The sequence below is a fragment of the Chiloscyllium punctatum genome, chromosome 47 (assembly GCF_047496795.1).
Source record: "Chiloscyllium punctatum isolate Juve2018m chromosome 47, sChiPun1.3, whole genome shotgun sequence".
NCBI classification, from domain to species: domain Eukaryota; kingdom Metazoa; phylum Chordata; class Chondrichthyes; order Orectolobiformes; family Hemiscylliidae; genus Chiloscyllium; species Chiloscyllium punctatum.
The window spans coordinates 12327001-12342387 of NC_092785.1; positions in this window are offsets into that span (position 1 = coordinate 12327001).

Sequence of the window (15387 nt, forward strand, 5' to 3'; positions counted from 1 at the left end):
GTGACCTTGCAACTCTGGATGCAATCAGAGCTATGGAAACACTGAAAACGCATACAGAAATTTTATAATCAATGTCCGTGTGAGATGTCTACCCTTCTTCGTTTTGTTCATCCCAGTTGTCATTGTGGGGATGTTGTGGTCTTATTGCAAGCTCCACTCAGTCTGAATAACTTATAAAGCAGATGAAATCAACCACTGCCGAGCCCAAAACAATGTTGAGGAAAATACCATGTTTCTGTCAGCAATCTGCTACACATGTTCTTCCCTTCATATCTTAAAACCTGCAAAAATATTAATTGAGAGAGTGTTTGCTGGTGCGGTTCAGAAATGTTAAAGCTGAGATGAAATGGAACAACAATTTTCTTTCTGTTAATGCTAACAGTCTGGCTTCAGCCACAGATAATATTTGATCAGCAACATTTAAAAAAAATTTTCTTAAAGTTACTCTCGTCCTAGTTGCATTCCTGGCTTGGGTAGGTGTGTCTTTCTAAATGCACCACTCGTTATCTGGTGACGATGGCAGCGTCTGATCTGCTGTTCATTGTTTTTTATGCCGTATTATTCAAATTTTCACGTTATTATACTGTACAAAGTTTCCTGGACATTACTCTGTTTGTAGTCTTATCTATGCCCTGAGCTGCTTGGCTATTGATTGTTTTGTGTGGTTCGCTGTTGCCTTTTCTTTTGATCGATTTGTCGCCATTTGTGTTCATCAGATGAAAACTGAGTATTGCACAGAGAAAACGTCGACGAGGGTTCTCGCACCAATCTGCATTTTCTTTGCTTTGAAAAGCATTCCCAACTACTTTCGATTTAAATCGGGAACTATCAGAAACAACGTTCCATGGTACTGTTATACCACATCCAGTTATTATAATGACCCTCCGTGGAAAAGCTTTCAATATTTTGAACTATTTTTGACACCATTTCTCCAATTAACTTTTATTCTCTTTATTAATGTTCTGACTGTCAGACACATCTTCAATGCTATTGAGGTGCGTAAGGGACTGAGAGGTCAGCGGAAAATAGACAATGATCCAGATATGGAGAGAAGACAAAATTCCTTGGTTTGACTCTTTACCATATGTGCCAGATTCATACTTCTCTGGTTGTTTTTTTGTCTTAAGTATTTTAATGTTGCTTATTCCTTGAATTCTGGTGCTGCTTCTATCTTTCAACAAGTTGGATATATGCTGCGGGACTTAAATTGCTGCACAAAAGCATTCATTTCTGTGGTGAAACAAAGAAATGTCAGAGACCAGTTGAAGCACACCGTGAAATACCCAGTAATGAAAATAATTCAGTTGATGAACTCGAAACGTTAACTTTGTTTCTGTGTGTACAATGTTAGCTGATCAAGTGTACTTTATACACATGGAAAACTGGTTAATAGTGAGAGTTTTAGAAAATGAAGTTGGGCTGAATAAATTACAGCTATCAAATACATTTTTCAACAGAAGTATGAATTTGATAAGGAGCTGGGAAATACACTTTAATTCAAGGTGCAGTCGACAGCGAAGAAGGCGCGCTCAGAGCACAACTGGATCTTGATCAGGTGGGCCAATGGGCCCAGACGTGACAGATGGGGCTTAATTTAGATGATTGTGAACTGCTGCACTTTGGAAATGCAAATCAGCACATGAATTATACAATTAATGGGATGCTCATGGGGAGCGTTACTGACAAAATATCCATTCGGTTGCAATTGCATAGTTTCTTGAAAGTGGACTCGCATTTAAAGAGGATAGCAAAGAAGGTGTTTGGTATGATTTCTTTTATTGGTCAGTGCAGAACGTATACAGTTTGGGAGATCATGTTACAGATGTACAGGACATTGGTTAAGCCACTTTTGGATTACAGCATGCAGTTCTGTTCTCCATGCTCTAGGAAGGAAGTTCTGAAAAATTATAAGGTAAAAAACATGATTTTTAAGTATGTTGCCAAGTTTGGAGAGATTGAGCTGGAAGGAGAGGCTGAATTGGGTGGGGCTTTTTTTTCCCTGGATTGTCAGAAGCTGCTGTGAACCCTTATGGAGGTCTACAAAAACATGAGGGGCATGGGTGTAGTGAAGAGACAAGGTCTTTTCCTGGGGTGGGGAGTCAAAATCAAGAGGACATAAGTTTAAAGTGAGGGAGGAAAGACAAAAAAGATGTTACTGAATGGGCAGCAGTTTGAAGCAGAAGATGTGTTTGGAATGAGCTGCCTGAGAAAGTGGTCGAAGAAGGTATAACTATAATGATTGAAAAGTATTTCGATGTGTATATGAGTACCAAGGCTTTAGAGGGTTTGGGATCAAATGCTGGCAAATGGGCTTAGACTAGTTCAGGATATGTGATTAGCGTGGATAAGTTTGATTGAAGGTTTGTTTCCACAGTACATCTCTGACTGTATGTTGATGTAGTTATAATTCAACATCTCTTTTCCTCAAACTGGTTCGAATTTCCCACAGGAGTAAACTGCTCAAGATATGAAGGTGTCAACAATTGCCGTTGAACATGTATTCCCCGTTTATCTCATTTGCTCGGTAGAGGATACAGCTTATATGCTGGTTACATTGATGTTTCGCTGACTGGCAATCTCATAAATCTCTCAGTGAACACTATATGTTAACGACCATATTAAGCTGAATATACTTCAGAGGGAAAAGGACCAAACAAAAAGAATGAACTGTTCCAGCTAATGTATTTGCATGAGAATGAAGGAAGCTGGAAATGCAAGATTTAAGCCAGGAGTGTGGGGAATTGCAAAATGTTCAGAATGTCTGTGAGCCGATCTCTGGACATTTATTTCTATCTGTGTGTGTGTGTGTGTGTATGCCAATGTGTGTGTGTGAACAGCTCTGCCTTCAATGGGACACAATTTGAATGAATTATAAGTGATTGAACAAAAATCTCCAATTCTGTCTCTTTGCCTGTGTCTCTTGTGTTGAGAGCGATGCAGTGTCAGCCTCCATTGGACTCCACATTCTCTGTACAATCACTTTTACTTCGGAGAAATCATCAAATCCTCTGAATATGTGACCTTGCTTTCGGGTCTCACAAAGTGACAGGGTCATATAAGTGTCCAGCATGGAAACAGTCCCTTCCATCCAACTCGACAATGCTGATCAGATTCCGAAACTAATCTAGGCCCATTTGCCAGCACTTGACCCATATCACTCAAATCCTTCCTCTTCAGATACACAAGCAGATTCAGTTTAAATGCTGAAATTGTACCTGCCTCCACTACTTCCTCTGGCAGGTCATTCCATCAACACAACACCCTTTTCGTGAAAACGTTGCCCCTTGGATCCCTTTTAAATCTTCGCCCCTCAGCATCTCAATATGCACTCGAGTTCTGTTCTCACTCACCCCGTGGATAAGACCTTGTCTATTTACCCTATCAATGCTCCTCTGTAGGGTCACCCCTCAACCTCTGACATTCCAGGAAAAATAGTCCCAGTTGATTCGGCTTCTCTCTGTAGCTGAAACCCTCCAACCTTGACAGCATCGTTGTAAATGTTTTCCGAGCCCTTTCATTTTTCACAACATTTTTCCAAGTGGAGAGAGACCAGCATTGCACACAACATCGCAAAAGTGTCATAATCTCTGTCCAGTGCCAGGTTATGGTTCATCGAGTTTTTTTTTGAAGCACTAGCTTTAGGAGCGCTGCTCCATCATCGGGTAATTGTGGAGTATAAGATCATAAGATACAGCATTTAAAGCCTTACGGTTTTAGAATCATATACTCCACAACGACCTGATGACGAAGCAGCGCTCGGAAAGCTAGTACTTCCAAGTAAACCTGTTGGAGTATAACCTGGTGCTGAGTGTTTTATTTTTACTTTTGCACCCCAGTCCAAACCTGGTACCTCCAAATAATGTCCTGTCCAGCCGCAACATGACCTTTCAACTCCTATACTCCATGCTCTGACTTACAAAGGAAAGCATGCCAAATGACAACTTCACTATCCCGTTTATCTCCGACTCCAACCATCAAGGAACTATGAACCTGCATTCCAAAGTCACTTTGTTCAGCAACACTGTCCTGGACCTTACTATTATGTCATGCAAGGTAGTTAATGAATCCAACATCTATGCGAGCAGTCGATGATCTGGCGGATAGATGTTAACTAATTTCATCTTGTCAGGGTCAGTGTCTATGGTTATTTTCTATGTGGAACCAAATGTTACATTTCTGGGTTCGGCCTATTTATCTGCATGAGATTTTGTTGGAAGTCGTCTTCATGCTGAAGCTTCTTCGTTGCTGTACGAACAGCACAATTCCTGTTGCGACACAATAGAAATTATACAGCATCTGGAGAACATGCTCAAATATCTCTTTACCCAAATGAATCAATCAGTTAAATACAAAAAAATTCAATCAATCCAAAATATTCTCATTTCAGTTCAGATTTGTATTCCTGAAGCAGCTTGTTGCAACGGTGACAGGCCGAGGGTAGTGCTGGCATCTCCAACCTGATCACACATTAAATGGTTCTTTCCATGCAAGGGACACAGAGAAGATTTCAGGGAGACGTGAACAAGGGACAACAATAACTCATCCTTTCGAGACAGCGTTTCAATTACTTTTTCATACAAATACATGGTAAATAATTAAAAACAAAATGTCCATTAAAACATGCCAAGCAGCAGAACTAAATAATTGTGTTGTGCATTTACTTGAGAGGTCAGAGGTTTAGCCAGAGGTTCCATTGATTGAGGAATCCCGGTCTCACATTGTGCTGCTTTGGCATAGTATCCCAGCGCGGACAGACACAGTCTGGAAAAACAAAACAAAAATTTCTGGAAAAGCTCAGCCGGTCGGGCAGCATCTCTGGAGAGAATTCAGAGCTAGCATTTCAGGTTAACAGCGAACAATGTCACTTCAGTTACCAAATTTCACTTTCTCTGAAACCTTCTTCCAGCACCACACGCTTTCCTATCTCTGCAACCTCCGGCAGCTCTTAAGCCAATCTATATCTCTGAAAATCACTTCAGACCCGACACCGTTCCTTATCTCAATGACTTCGACCAGTCCATAGACTCATCCCGATGTCGATACCATCCTCCATCTCATGCAACCCTGTCTATCTCTTTAACATCCTCCAGTACATACAGCCCTGCCTATCTCTGCAATCACCTCCAGCCTCTGCTCCACTCACTTTCTCTGTCAACTCCTCCAGTCGCTACATCACTCTCTACCTCTGTAACATCCTCCAGTCCCTAAACGTTTTCCTGTCTGTCCAACCTCCTCCAGTGACTGCAACTTTCTCTATCTGTGTATCTTCCTCCAGGTCCTGCACCTCACACGACACACTCCTTATGTCTGTAAACTCCTCCAGCCCCTGCATCCCTCACTAAATCTGTAACCTCCTCCAGCTCATACACCATACGCTCTCTCTGTAACCTTCCAATGGTTAGTTGGAAGGGGTTTCACGTCTACAAATTTTAGACATCAATGACAAACAAAGTGAGTTTTGTTGAATTCAGAAATCGCCCAATATAACAGTCTCCTGAAGGCAAGGGCCCATCACAGAGAGCATATTTCCCACTGCATCGGGGTTAAATCAGAATTTCTCTTAAACCAATGATTAGGCTGCTTCAATCCAGGTCTGTTTACAGCAGCAAGATGTTTAACACCTGAGAGTAACTAGTCATAGGCGAGTAAATGATGAGATACCAGACATAATTCATTCAGAATCTGAGAGTAAACGTGGATTCTGCAGATAACGATGGTGATTTTAACAGCATATCTCACTTTCTTACCAGTCTCATTTTGATTGCTGTCAGACGACGGTTTGTGAGGATCATGTCATTCACACCCCTTTTTTTTGTTTCTGCTCTTCTCCCATTTCGCCCCAAATCAGTCTTTCCACCTGGTGGTCCTTATTGTCACTGCGTCATCTAAGTCTCTCTGCCCTCCAACCTATCAGAGAGTTTCCCGTCTGCTTTTTGTTCCATGTTCTACTGGAGATACAAGGAGCAACGCAGGCAGTTCCTTCTCACACACAGTAGATACATTGTCACTCACAGAGATGCAGAGAACAGAACCGTCATCAATCCAACAGGCTCAGAAAGAGAGAGTGTTTGGTCCTATTCCAATCCCAAGTTCTGGGGGATATTTTAATATTTACACGAAAACAGCGGTGGGCAAGTTGTTCAGCGAATCCTGAGGGACAGGATGTACATGTATTTGGAAAGGCAAGGACTGATTCAGGAAAGTCAATATGGCTTTGTGCGTGGGAAATCATGTCTCACAAAATTGATTGAGTTTTTTGAAGAAGTAAAGAAGAAGAATGATGAGGACAGAGCAGTAGATGCAATCTTTATGGACTTCAGTATGGCGTTCTATAAGGTTTCCCATGGGAGACTGATTAACAAGGTTAGATCGCATGGAATACAGGGAGAACCAGCCATTTAGATACAGAACTGGCTCATGGATAGAAGACAGGTGGTGGAGGGCTGTTTTTCAGACTGGAGACCTTTAACCAGTGGAGTGCCACAAGGATCCCTGCTGGGTCCTCGACTTTTTGCCATTAAAATAAATGATTTGTATGCGAGTATAGGAGGTACAGTTAGTAAGTTCGCAGATGACACCAAAATTGGAGGTGTAGTGGTCAGCAAAGAGGGTTACCTCAGATTACAAAAGTATCTGGACCAGATGGGCCAATGGTCTGAAAAGTGGCTGATGGAGTTTAATTCAGATAAGTGCAAGGTTCAGCATTTTGGGAAAGCATATCTTAGCAGGACTTATACACTTAATGGTAACGTCCAAGGGAGTGTTGGTGAATAAAGAGACCTTGGAGTGAAGGTTCTAGCTCCTTGAAAGTGGAGTCGCAGGGTGATAGGATAGTGAAGGCGGCGTTTGGTATGCTTTCCTTTATTGATCATAGTATTGATCATAGTACAGGAGTTGGGATGTCATGTTTCGGCTGTACAGGGAATTGGTTAGACCACTGTTGGAATATTGCGTGCAATTCTGGTCTCCTTCCCATCGGAAAGACATTGTGAAACTTGAAAGGGTTCAGACAAAATTTACAATGATGTTGCGAGGGTTGGAAGCTCTGAGCTACAGGAGGGGCTGAACAGGCTGGGGCTGTCTTCCCTCGAAGGTCGGAGGCTGAGGCGTAACCTTATAGAAGTTTACGAAATTATGAGGGGCATGGATAGGATGAATATGCAAAGTCTTTTCCCTGGGGTCGGGGAGTCCAGAGCTAGAGGGCATAGGTTTAGAGTGAGAGGGGAAAGATATAAAAGAGACCTAAGGGGCATCATTTTCACGCAGAGGGTGGTACGTGTATGGAATGAGCTGGCAGAGGATGTGGTGGAGACTAATACATTTGCAACATTTAAGAGGCATTTGGATGGGTATATGAATAGGAAGGGTTTGGAGGGATACAGTCCAGGTGCTGGAAGGTGGGACGAGATTGGTTTGGGATATCTGCTCGGCATAGACGGTTGGATCGAAGGGTCTGTTTCCATGTTGTAGATCTCTCTGACTCTATGACTCCATATAGAGTTTGAAAGTGGTGTAATCCAGGTGCTGGGAACGTTAAACCCTCTCTTGTACGTGTGTAACAGTATATGTATGTGTGAATGACTGAATGTGGTGTGCGAGGGCATGTGTGTGTACACATTTGAGAGGGTGAGTGAATGAGAATGAGGGACTCACTGAATAAGTTCTAATTTGTTTATAACTGAGCGGTTTTAACCAGCTACATCAGAAGTAGCAATGTTAGGATCTGCTCTGCCTTCTTTAAATATTTTGTGGGGCTCTTGTATGATCCATAAAAGATTGAGTGTTCTTCCGGGATTTGTTGTATGCTTATGATTTGGGGTTGCATTTGCTAGACTCAAAGGCACCGAGTTGTGGGTGTTAGTTTCGCCTGGATTAAATAGTGTGTTGGAAACCAATGGCTTATTCAATCACGAAATGTTTTAAGGTGTGAAAGAAGTTGCCTTTAGGAGAGTTACAGAAATTGAACACAGAAAGGCTGCTGGAATTAGCAGTCATTTGAAATTGCACCTATCTCCTTCCATGAGGAAAGGAGAGATCATTAGCGTAATAGCTCAGCACTTATATTTGCTGGAAATTTCATCAGACTCTTTAGAGGTTACTACAGTTCAACTAAAAATCAGTTGCATTATTTAGCAGTAAAAGAAAATGAAAGGACAAAAATAATGACACTGTTGTAATTACGATTAAAAACTGAGAAAAGACTAAAAGAAAGAATCGATATTACAGAACAAAAAGAAAAGGAGTGAGAAACAGAGAAAGAAGAGAGAGCAAGAGAGAGAAAGATAGAGGGAGAAGAAAAGAAGGAAGAGCGGGAGTTGGACTTTCAGGAATTGACAGATCGATATCAGGCTTAATGGAGGGAGATGAAGCTGAAGGTAAGCTTAGTCAGTAAGAGAGTGAGGATGTGCAACAGATGGTTACTATAGAACTGGTGAAATTCTGTTTGAACCCTTTTCCGAAATTTGGTGGAAAGATGTGGAAGTGCTTTACATGACATTTGTGTGTGTGAGGCGGTGAATAAAGACATTTTCGGTGCATATGAGCACATGACAGAAGCCGACAGATAACGATTCAGGAATCGACGGAGGGGCCCTGCTCAAACCTGCATTGAATTTGAAAGGACCAAGCAAAACAATTTGAAGCGGCGGATGAGGTCATTAAAAATTAAACAAATCGATGACATTCTTAGAGAAACGATTATTTCGGACGAGTTCATTAATAAACTTGCTGAAGTAATCAGAAATCATGTGGAAGGACAGCTAGTTAAAATGGCAAAATTAACAGTTGAAATGCATCATAATTTTGAGCTTTTGTTATCTCCGAAATAAAGTAGGCCACATGAAATCGCACTGTTGATGGTTTGCGAAAGGCACTGGAAGCGAGATGCAGGAAAATCGGAGAAGTCAGTGAATTTTGAGGAACATCATCGGATGCTAGAAATCTGCACCAGAATGAACAATATGTTTGGATGTTGGTTAAGGAGGAAATGCCAGATCTTCTTAAAAGATATCCCTGCAAAAATAACGTTACCTCACTTAAGCCAGGTGCAGCAGGTAAAGAGGTTTAAATTTTAAGAGTTACAGTGTCCTCCATGAAAGATGAGGAAATGTATCGTTGAACGAATATTACAGAAAATATGTGAGTAATAGGCATTCCCGGTGAGATGAAAAGTGCTCAATTATGTCAAGTGGGGTTGCATTGTCCAGTTAAGAGTGGAGAGGTTGTTGTCGAAGTATTGGATAAAATGTCAGCTCCAGCAATATTATTTGACCTTACTAATATGATTGCTCATTCACAGGTGAGATTGCTGTCAACTGTGTTTGAAAAGCCAGTAGAAACTCAGGAAACAAAGCTAATGCAGGACACATATCCTGGAATTTCTCTGGACTGTGTGGTAACGAGGTCACAAAGTCACGAGTTGAAACAAGAGGGATGACAGAGTACTTAAATGAAAGTTGAAATTAAATTAGCAGAGATCTGATTTGATCAACTGGTTGACGCAAAACAGGAGCAGTTCGATGACAATGCAGGCATCCTCTTTTCATAGAAATTAGCTGAATTACAGCAGAATGATGAGAACCCAGAGAAACTGTATCAAAAAGCCAATGGAAGAAAAATCTAAATGTATTCAAATCTAAAACGATGTACATGGAATAGTGTATGTTAGATTAGCTTCAGATTGGTATGACAGGTCGGCGCAAAACCAAAGGCGAAGGGCCTGTATTGCGCTGCAATCTTCTATGTTCTGTATGTTCTATGCATCCTGGTGTACGACGATATTTAAGAAATGATATTTCTATGAGGAGAGGGAGAACATCACGTATCCAAGCAGATAAGAAATGGACAAATGTTCCTTAATTCGTCTTGAGAGTGGATTACAGAAATGGGGGAAATGCGTTCACTACCATAAGGGGACATTTACGGGTAAAAATCACCTCATGCAAATATACACAAACAGTTTTACAGGATTGGATTGCACAAGGATGTCGTTGAATTTTGCCAGACATGAAAAATGTCTCGTAAAACGTGCAGCTGTATTTCCCTGTGGAGTGTGACGAAGCTACTCCTGCAACAAGGTTATGCAGTCCTTGCTTTCTTCTTCAGTGAGTTCATAAACGACACAGACTCTGGAAAAATGAAGACTGAAGGGTTTTAGTGCCAGTTTGGTAACAGCCGATACATACTGTTTTAGGCAGAACGATTTCAATGTGTGTAAAATGACGTTATAGTGTCAGACGAAGAGTGAAGAATTTGTGGTTGGAGAAGTGGATAAACTCGCAGCTCCAGGAATATAATTTGTCCTTTCTAATAATATAGTTCCTTTACCGGTAGGAGTGCTTCCTCGTATGGTCAAAACGCCAGTGGTTACTCAGGCAATTTAAATATTGCAGGTCACATATCCTGGACCTTTTCCTGCCTATGTGATAACGAGGTCACAAAGTCATCAGGTGAAACAGGAGAGATCAAAGATTACCAGTAAGAAAGTTGGAATGGAAGTAGCAGAGATTATGTTTTATCAGATAGTTGAGATAAACCCAGAGCAGACAGATTTACAATGCAGACATCTTTAACTCAGATAAATTAATTGAGTTACAGCAGAAAGGTGAAACTTTAAATCAATTGTATAAAACGGCAGACACAGAGAAGGAATCTGAATGTATCCTTGAATGGTATCATCCTTAAATGATGGCTTAATGAGGAAACATTGAGAATCAAATATACGGGCAGATGGAAAATGGGCAGAAATTCATCAAATAGTAATGCCAGTGGGGTATAGAAAGGAAGTGTTACGAATGACGCATGAACAACCATTTGGAAGTCATTTCAGAGTGAGGAAACTACAAGTTAAAATCCAAAACATGTTACGGGCCAGGACTGTACAGGGATGTCGTTGAGTTTTGCCAGACATGTCATACCTGTCGAGTAATTTGAAAAGAACAAGCGGTGATAAAACCTGCACCTTTAATACATTTTCCTGCGTTTGAGTAACTTTTAGAAGAATATTAATTGATTGTGTAGGTCTCCTGCATCAAACTAAAAGTTGGAATCAGTCGTTGTCATCTCTAGTGTGTCTATCCACTAGAATTGCAGAGGATGTTCCACTCTGTAATATCACAGCTAAAAGGATTATAGAGGAAATACTCAAATGTTTAACGAGATATGGACGACTGAGAGAGATACAGCCAGATCAAGGGTCAAAGCTCGCATCAAAATTATTCAAGGAATTCATAGAAGCAGTGGTATAAAAGAATTCAAATCTGTTGCATACCATTCAGAATCGCAGTGAGGTATAGAATGGTGGCATCAGACAGAAAGACCATGTTGAGGGCATATAGTCAACATTATGCAGATGATTGGAATAAGGGAATATTGTGCTGTTGGAGATCAGAGTCGGACTAAATGAATCAACCAAATTCAGTATAATTCAATTCGGTTTTGTGTCTGAAGTGAGAGGACAGTTAAAAACGATTGAGAAATTAGTAAGTCAAAAATAAGAGACCACATACCTCACTTTGTGTCACATTTTAAGGCAGGATTAAAGAGAGATTGGAACTTGGCTACACAACAATTAAAGATATCACAGCATGCAATGAAACACGAAGCAGGCAATAAATAAAAATCAAATTTCAATATCGGCAATATGGTATTAGTGTCATTTCAAGTGATACTTGAATCTTTAAAAGCAAGGTTTGGTGGATCTTTTCAAGTTGAAAGGAAATTGAGTGTGGTGAACTATGGTAGGGACTCCAGACAGAAAGAAGTCTCACAGAGCGTGCCATGTGCATCTGCTTTGAAGGTATTTCGGCAGGGAAGGACAGCACGAGGAGAATGCGTTGTTGATTACAACAGAGAGGGAAGAATCAAATTCATATGAATGTGAATTTCTCATTACTCAAATTAAATTTGAGAATGGGGAAACTTATCGAGTTAACTTTCAGAAGAAAATCGAAATGACCTAAAAGAGTTGTTAATATTACATGGGGAGCCAAGTCAAAATAAGCTGGAAAGCTTTGACCTAATTGTGAACGATGTTGAAATCGGAGATGCTGTTCCAATAAAACAACATCATTATTGGCATTACCCTCTCAATTTGGCATAAGTCTAAACGGAGGTTGGATGCATGTTCTGAGATAACATATCGATGTCAGTCACAGTTACTGGAACTAACCCAGAGTAATGGTGCCAAAACCAGATGGCACCCAATGATCATGTGTGGACTATCGCAAATTTAACGCATTTACAAAGACAGATGCATATCTGATTCTACGTTTGGAAGACTGTGTTGAGAAGTTGGGTCAAGCAACCTGTATTTTTAAGTTGGACTTGCTCAAAGGACACTGGTAGGTGACATTATCATAAAGTGCAAAGGCAGTTCGGCTTTTCTAACGCTGACTGGATTTTATTAATTTAAAGACATGCAATTTGATATGAAAAAAACGCGCCAGCCACATTTCAGAGACGAATAAGGTTGCCAGGTTATCCAACTGTGTCATTTATAATAATGACCTGGTGATCTTTAGTCACAGATGGAAGGAACATATGCAACATTTATCAGACTTGTTTGATCGACTTCGGAAGGCATGTTTGTTGATAAACCTTATGGTAAGGGCATTTGCCAAAGTCCAAGTTATCTTCCTGTGCCATGTTATTCGACACGGACACATTCCCATACCGTTGACAAAAAGAGCAGTACTATGGTTCCTGGGATTGCTTGAAAATTATCGAAAATCTGTCCCACATTTTCGCAGTGTGGCTCCTCCACTCACTGAATTGCGAAGGAAAGGCAAGTCGGTTTCGTGGACAGCAGACTATCACAAAGTGCTTCACAGCCTGAAAGTATTAACTTCTCGCCTGATACTCGCCAAATCTAATTCGGCAACGCCATTCAAGTTGTCTATTGAGGCAAGTGTCGGTGTGGTGCTCTTGCAAGAAGATGATGAGAAGGTACAGAGTCTTATCGGGTATTTCTCGAGGAAGTTCAAATTTCATCAGCAAATATATTCGACAGTTGAGAAGGAGTCTTTGGTCGAGATGGTGAAATTACAGCGTGTCAGTGTTGATGTTATCAGCAACATATCTGAGACAATCATCGAAACTGATCATAACCCATTGAGGTCTTTGGAGACAGTTAAGGACAAAACAAAACAGTCTGTTTATTTGGAGCTTGTTGTCATTGCAATTCAATTTGAAAAATGTGCGTGTGGCAGAAAGCGAAAACATGACTGCTGATTCATTGTCGAGACGCGAATGTGAAATGGCAGCATTAGGCGGCAGGAATACGACAGATTGAAACGATGTATGGTTGTGCATGTTTGCACATTTGCATTCAATGCAATGAAAATTAGTGTTTTGCAGTACCAACAATTTTTAATGCGTTTTAAATCAAGTCATCCTTGGATATTGATCGTTCACTATTTTTTAAATGGGGAGGGGTGACGAAGCTGTTCCTTTAACAAGGTTATGGAGTCCTTGATTTTACTTCAGAGAGGCCGCAAACAACATCCCGACTCTGAAGAACTCGAGGGTGAAAGGTTTTAAACCAGTTTGATAACACCTAACCGATACTGCCTCAGGCAGAAGCCTTTCAAGTTAAAAACAACACTTGCACAATGAAAGCGGAGTGGCCCCTTCTCCCATATCACTGTTTGTCTGGTTTGTGTTTTTTTTAGCCGTCGTGTATAGAAAGGCTGCTGGACTCACAGAAGCAGGTACTGGCTGGTAATCTCTCTCTCTGACTTTGATGCAATCAGACTTTGTTTCATTTTCGCTTTTGTGCCAAGAGATATTTATGTGAATTGTTGCAAGGATCCGTCACAGCATTATTAAGTTCGAATAGTCTGTTGGGTTTTCAGGGAGGACAGGTTATTTAGTCATCTATTTTCCATTCTTTGCGCTTCATTCAGGAACCTTGTCAGTAAATCTGATTTTACTGAAAACTAAGTGGTTCGACGAACTGATTCTTTCCTGGAATACTGACTTTAAAGTTGCTTAAAACAACGAGCAAAGTTATGGTCTGGCAAACTTCTTGAAGTGTTCTAAGAGTTCTGCCTTGTACTAAACAGGAGTTACTCAATTTTTTCTCAAGATATGGATTACGCACAGAAATAAAATCAGAACAAGTGACAAAATTTACATCAAAATTATTCAAGGAAGTATGGACAGTTTAGTAATAAAAGTATTCAAATCCACTGCATACCATCCAGAATCGCAAAAAGAACACGAAAATTGGCGTCAGATATTAAAGACAATGCTGAGGTTTTATTGTCAAGACTAATGCGATGACTGAGATTTCTACCTTTTGTGATCTGAGAAGCACCAAATGATTCGACCAAATGCACTCAATTTGAATCAGTTTGTGGGTAAAAATTGAGAGCACCATTGAAATTGATTAAGCAGAAGTTGATAATTCAGAATTCAGAGACCACATATTTGGACGATGTGTCAGATTTTCAGGAATGATTACGTAGCGTCGGGGAGGTGGCTAGACAACATTTAAAATGATCACAGCATTCAATAAAACGAGAAGCGTATAAGCAATCAAAAAGTCACAATTTTCCTGTCGACGATGAGTTGTAGGTTACTTTTAGTGGTGGGATAACCTTTTAAAGCAACGTTTAGTGCACCTTACCAAGACGAACGGATTATGAGTGAGGTGAACTATTTGATAAGAACTCCACAGAGAGTCTTTCACAAAGTGCGTCATGTGACTACAGTAAAAAAGTTGAAGGTGATTCCTGTATCTTTAAGAGACAGTGAAAACTATTTTGACAGTGCAAGTTTGCAGGCAACTGTCACGTTACTGACTTGCAGTCTCATTATGTAATGGAAAATGGAAAATACCGAACGTTGGCCAAAAACTGGATCTCTCAGTTCATTTGACCAACATCTGAATTTAATCAATGAGTTTAAATTATGCCTTTGGATATGAAAACCCAATCGAATTTAAAATTTGCTTGTTTGACATCATTGAACCAATGAGACGATCCGATGTTTGGGGTATGAAAAAAGGAAGTTTGGACCGTTGGTCAGAAAGAGCGCCAACTGCAACTGAAATACTGCTGTTCAGCACATTCTCTGTAAAATGCACATTTTTGATGTGAAACTTCTTTGTTACATAAGACTGAAGACAACCAATGAGGTCTACAAACGGAGAAAAATTGACGGCGGAGAGGACAGCCACTGTCTGCTTTTGAAATGTAAGTTGATTTAAACTTAATACAGGCTTTATTCGATCAGTGCATTGTCATAGAGTAGGAGGGAGGTAAACAATCTTTAAGATAGAGGAGGCTCAGAGTTGCAAATAGTTGTTTCATATTGACTTTTAGACTTTAAGTTTTTTTTTGGTAAATAGTAGAATTTGCCTACTACTCTGACACTCATACTTTA